This window comes from Elgaria multicarinata, chromosome 16 (genome assembly GCF_023053635.1).
Source record: "Elgaria multicarinata webbii isolate HBS135686 ecotype San Diego chromosome 16, rElgMul1.1.pri, whole genome shotgun sequence".
In the NCBI taxonomy this organism is placed as follows: domain Eukaryota; kingdom Metazoa; phylum Chordata; class Lepidosauria; order Squamata; family Anguidae; genus Elgaria; species Elgaria multicarinata.
Genome location: NC_086186.1, coordinates 3,875,218 through 3,880,970, shown reverse-complemented (window position 1 = coordinate 3,880,970; position 5,753 = coordinate 3,875,218). Strand labels below are relative to the sequence as shown.

At 39.1% G+C, this 5,753-nt stretch overlaps 1 long non-coding RNA gene across 1 annotated transcript; it reads right to left on the bottom strand.

Annotated features, from left to right (window-relative positions):
• Positions 1 to 3,538: 3,538 nt before the first annotated feature.
• LOC134409636 (uncharacterized) lies at positions 3,539 to 5,368 on the bottom strand. The gene is made up of 4 exons (XR_010026201.1): positions 5,302 to 5,368; positions 5,183 to 5,207; positions 5,045 to 5,079; positions 3,539 to 4,143 (listed from the first exon to the last, which is right to left on the bottom strand). It is a non-coding gene; the product is annotated as an uncharacterized LOC134409636 (long non-coding RNA).
• Between the last annotated feature and the right edge of the window lie 385 nt (positions 5,369 to 5,753).

The following is a 5,753-nucleotide window of genomic DNA, read 5'->3' as shown; positions in this document are numbered from 1 at the left end:
GAAGAGGGTGTGGCTTTCTGGGGAACCCTGCAGGGCCAGATTGGGATGACAGGTGGTCCAGAGTTGGGCTGAGATCCAAGACCACTGCTGTAAAGCCTTGCCTGAACTTAGGAAAAGTAAAATCAACCAAATAGGAGGCTCTATATGCGGCAGGGTCTTGTCTTGTTATTTATTGTTTTACTCTGTACAGCACCATGTACATTGATGATGCTATATAAATAAATAAATAAATAAATAAATAATAATAATAATAATAATAATATTGTTCTCTCCGTCAATGTACTTAGGTCAAAAACCTTGTGACCCAACAATTGTGAAAGGCATTTACAAAGCTTCTTGAATGCCAGAACCCTTTGTTGGCCAACACATCTGGGAATGCCAGATGCTCTTTTCCCCTGCAAAGTGGTGTTAGAGGGAGCAATTTTCAGGGGAGTAGGGGTGTGCAGTCCTTCCCCTGCTCACCACATTCCTCCTGCAACGAACACCATTCCCAGCCTCTTTCCCCAACTTGTCTCAGGAACCCCCCACTTCTCTCCTGCAAAGTGCACCTCTGTCACTTGGGAGGGAAGACACGTGGGCCCATGATTTCCGGGCGTGTAGGAATCAGGGCAGCCTTGTGAATAGTGACGGATGAAATCTGTCAATTTTGGTACCTCTCAATTTCTCTCTTTTTTCTTCTTCTTCCCAATCTTGAATTCTGTTCATCTTGAACTTTGAGACTTTCTCCCATCTTAAGTTTTTATGTATGTATTTTATATATTTTATGCATATATTTTATTGTATGCATCTTGTTGGGTTTTTCTGATATTAGTGCTGCTGCTGCTGTTTTCTGCTGTGCTGGTCCATGACCAAAATAAATAAACTGTAAACTGTAAGTTTAGTTCATCTGAATTTAATTATTTCCTTGCCAAAAAAAAAAAAAGTTTGCAAGAAAATGATAAATTATAATTAATATGGGGAAATTTTCTTGAATTAAATGCAGAGTAATGTGATTCCATCGTAAAACTAGAGCAGGCCAGCAAAGAAACATGTTTGGCATAAACGTTAAGGGCACAGGCCTATGCATGTTTGATAGTCCTACAACTCCAATGCATAGGATTGCACCCTAATTTTATTTATTTATTTATTTATTTATTACATTTTTATACCACCCAATATTCGAAGCTCTCTGGGCGGTTCACAAAAATTAAAACCATAATAAAACAACCAACAGGTTAAAAACACAAATACAAAATACAGTATAAAAAGCACAACCAGGATAAAACCACGCAGCAAAATTGTCATAAGATTAAAATACAGAGTTAGAACAGTAAAAATTAAATTTAAGTTAAAATTAAGTGTTAAAATACTGAGAGAATAAAAAGGTCTTCAGCTGGCAACGAAAAGAATACAGTGTAGGCACTAGGCGGACCTCTCTGGGGAGCTCATTCCACAGCCAGGGTGCCACAGCGGAGAAAGCCCTCCTCCTAGTTTGACCCTAATTTTATTTAATTTGATTTGTTTACTTTTTATTTATTTATTTTAATTTTATTTATTTATTTTATTATTGCATTTATAGCCTGCCTTTTTTCTGTCGGCTGTCGTATTTTTTCTGTTACAAAAAATGCAACCGTTTTTCGTAACAAAACATTTGAACATCGTTTTCCCCCTACTATATGGATTTTGTATGCATTTTTTGATCAGAGAACTCCATTGCAAAATTCAGGAAAGTGTGAATTTCAAAGAACAGCTGACTTCTGGTTCACATAGGGGTCCAAAAGTATGAAATTATGTATGTTTTCATTAAAATGTGAACAGAACAAAGTTCTAACCTGTCTCTACTTGCAAAACAAGAATCTTCATTGACAAGAGTAAGGTTGCCATCTCATGGTTCAGAGATGAAGTCCAGCCAGCTATCTCTGGGCACCTTCTAGCTTTTCAATAATTCTTTTGAATGCATGTGCCAGTTTTTATCCTACATGTATCATCTAAGTAAGTAATCTATTAGTAATATTCATGAAAGATCCTTTAGTATTTCGCTCAGTACAGCTTATTTAAAAGCAAAACCTATCATGGAAAGTAAAATGTAGCCTTTTAGGAATATTTTGTGGTTGATGTTATCAGAGATGGTGAAACTAATTATTTTTATAGGTTTTCCAAATACTGGGGGGGGGGGGCACTATTGGAAATAATTATCAATCCTGTGTTGAACACTGACTCTTATTCCCATGATTTTTCTTCTCTCCCTGTGAAAGAGACATTGTTTTTTCTGCCTCTTTCATGGGGAGCAGGGGCTGCGGAATTCAAATAATTTCTCCAGGTGACATTGTAATCTCTGACAGACATTCAGGAAGAGCTTTCAGGCTGCAGAAGCCTCTGTGCAAAGAGCCCCATGCTGCTGCTGCTGCTGCTGCTGCAATAAAGGGGGCTTTTAGAGCTTTAGTGGTAGAAAAAGACTGTTCTTGCTTGCAGCAGCACAGGGTTCTTGGAAAAGAGGCTTTCTGTAGAGAGGCATTCAGGAATTCCTGCCATCATGCAAGCCTCTTTGCAAAGAGCTCTGCACAGGTCCTTAGGTCCAGGATAAGGTGATTCAGACCAACACAGGAAGATGGGTATAATATGTGGTCTATGGCCCGCAGTCAAAAGGCAGTCTGGCATGTTCCAGGGATGGCAGTCAAAGGGACTAGCAACCTAGTCCAAGACAGGCAAAAAAAAATTATTATTTATTTATTTATTGCATTTCTATACCACCCAATAGCTGAAGCTCTCTGGGTGGTTCATAAAAATTAAAACCATTCAAAGTATAAAACAACAGTATAAATACATGATATAAAATACAACATAAAAGCACAATCAGGATAAAATCAGCAGCAGTGCAGAAATACAAATTTAAAATACAAATTTAAAACAGCAAAGTTAAAATTAATTTATAGACTGTTAAAATACTGAGAGAATAAAAAGAAAGAATATAGTGTATAGCCTCTAAAAGAATATAGTGTATAGCCTCTAAAAGAAAATAGCCTCTAAAAGAATATAGTGTAGCTGCCAGGTGAACCTCCTTAGGGGGCTCATTAATTTCAGTAAGCAACAGCCATCTTAGATCCAGAATCAGGTGATCCAGTCCAATGTAGGAAGGCAGGTGTCTGGGTTCTTGGTGGGGCCAGGTTTCCTAACCTGAAGCCCAGCTATTGCATCTACCAAGCTGCTGAGTCTGGGAAGCCAACCCTAAGTCAGGAGTTACACTCTGGTTTGCTCTCTAAGGCCATGGCTAAACGAAGGGTTTTTATGGTGACAATCCCGTGTTTTTATGATCGCGAGATCGCCACCCTCGTCTACACGTGGTGCACGACATCATGGCTGCCATTTTGAATTTATTTTTCTTAAATGAACAGGAGTGCACAAGCGCTTCACCAAAATCGTATTTTTTTTAGAAAAACTCCTGCTCCCCCAACCCGACCCCCAATGGGCATAGAGCTCCTGAGAAGCTCTGTGCCCCCTACCCACGTCCCGGCTCCTTACGGTTACTAGTGAGGAGCCGGGACAACCTACAATGCCAGGCCATAAGTTCCGTGGTCTCAGGATCATCCCGAGACTGTGGAAAAAGCAGGCTAAAAGGGTAGGCGATATCCCGGGCCAAGGGAGGGATCATCCCTCCCTGTTCCCGGGATGCCCTGTGTGTCATGTGGATGCACAGGGACAATCCTGGGATGATCACCAGGATATCGCCCTGTCTAGCTATGCCCTAAATCAGGTGACGCATCTCAGAGGACAACCTGACTCCTACCTTTCATCCCTCACTCAGGTGATGCTGTGGTGCAGCAAGGATCGCCAAGAGTAAGGAGGGACAGATGTCTCTGTTAAGCTTAATCTCCCGGCATTATCTCTTAAAATATCTCAAGGCCTTTCCTTCCTGAATATGAAGACTTTTGCAAATTTTGATAACGTCTGACCAAAACCCAACTGAAAGGAAGGCTGTTCTAGCCCTTTGCACTCCTCAGTCTTTGTTCACCACAGCGTAGAGCGCCTCCACTTTTTCTCCAGAAGCCGATTTGCCATCCAGCGAAGAGGAGCCTCCATTTGGGTTCACACCAGGCATCATTGCAAGCGAATACACAGCTTCATTTCCACATACGTCAACGCGGCTGCCGACTGCATATGGGGAGCCTGTAAGACCCAAAGAAAGGAAGAAAGGAAGGAAGTGGACTCAAGCGGTTCTGGATATTGCTGAACAAAATTGAATAAGGCCATGATTGGTTCAGACAGAAAGCCAAAGATCAAAGTGGCATGAAAATAACGGGCTCTTCATTTTACAGCCCAGCTAGAAATCAGGAATTTTGTGTAGTAGAATCCTTTCTGGATTCTACCACTACATCATATGTGAGCAAATACTCAACATTTCTTTAGTGTGCCAATATTGGCATATAAACTCTACATACCTTGGAATGCGTTTTGTGTGATGTATTATATTTTTTATGTATGTCTTTTGTGTAGCTACTATTTTTTTTAAAAAAGAAGAAAAACCCTCTCTACATATAGAAAACTAGAACATCAAGGGAAAATGCCCTAGCCTAACGCTCTCCTCATATGCCAGTTTTCTACATGCGTGGAGATTTTTCACACTACCGCTTTAGGGTTCTACCAAACCATTCCACTGCATGGGAAAAGCAGGCCAGTGATTGGTTAACCTGCAAACATTATATGCAAAATATTAGAGCCTTGGTCTCATATTTTTAGCAATTTGAATGCATGTTAAATGTCCCACAGTCATTCAGTGTGAAATATCCCTTTGCTGTTTTAATCTCATACTTTAACCGATATTAATTTTTGCTGTGTGGTTTTATTCTGGTTGTGCTTTTTATATTGTATTTCGTATGTGTGTTTTAAATTTGTTGGTTGTTTTTAAGCTCTTCATGGTTTTTAATTTTTGTGAACCACCCAGAGAGCTTCAGCTATTGGGCGGTATAAAAATGTAATAAATAAATAAATAAATAAATAAATATCTGTTCAGTGAAAGGTTTCCTAAATTTGTTTCACGAGCCACCAGTTTTTTAAAAAATGTGCTTACATTCATCTCCTTCCATTTCAGTTGTAGTCCGATCCCTAAATAAAAGAGGTAATTATAGAGTCATTTCTGTTTACTGAAAGAAAAGAAAAGAAGAAAAACAGGGTTCCTTATATTATATTATAATGTAATATGTAGTACCTTTGATGTAGTTCATATGGTTTTCCTGAAACAAAATTAACATTCATTGTGAAGTTGCAACATTTCAAATGTGTTTGCATAATCATACAATCCATTTTAATCTGTTCTTCTTTCATTACCTTTCGAATTCTTCTTCCAGCAAAGGAACAAAATTATTCCACCAATCAGAATAGTAATTCCTACAACTCCCAAGGAGATCAGTACCTTGTTTGTTAAACCATCCACTAAAAAGAGAGATGGATAATATAGTATCAGTAGGAGGAAAAGCAATTTACCAGCTTCAGGTACATTTTACAAAACATTGTTTTCATGTTACTTTTACATTCCTTACTTCTCTTGGTGATAATGGACAGCAAACATTGATCTAGTGATAGAACTAGTGATGGGAAAACTTACCCAGGGTGAATTCATTATTTCTTCAGACAACAACGAACTCACCCATGTAAGCTCAGATGAGAGATTTCCCTTGAAATGAACTCTTGTTCCTTGTCAATGAGCTTTTGCACATGTGCGATACTGAAGCGCATCTTGGGAGCTCTAAGATGGAAATGTGAGTGTGTCATGACATCAT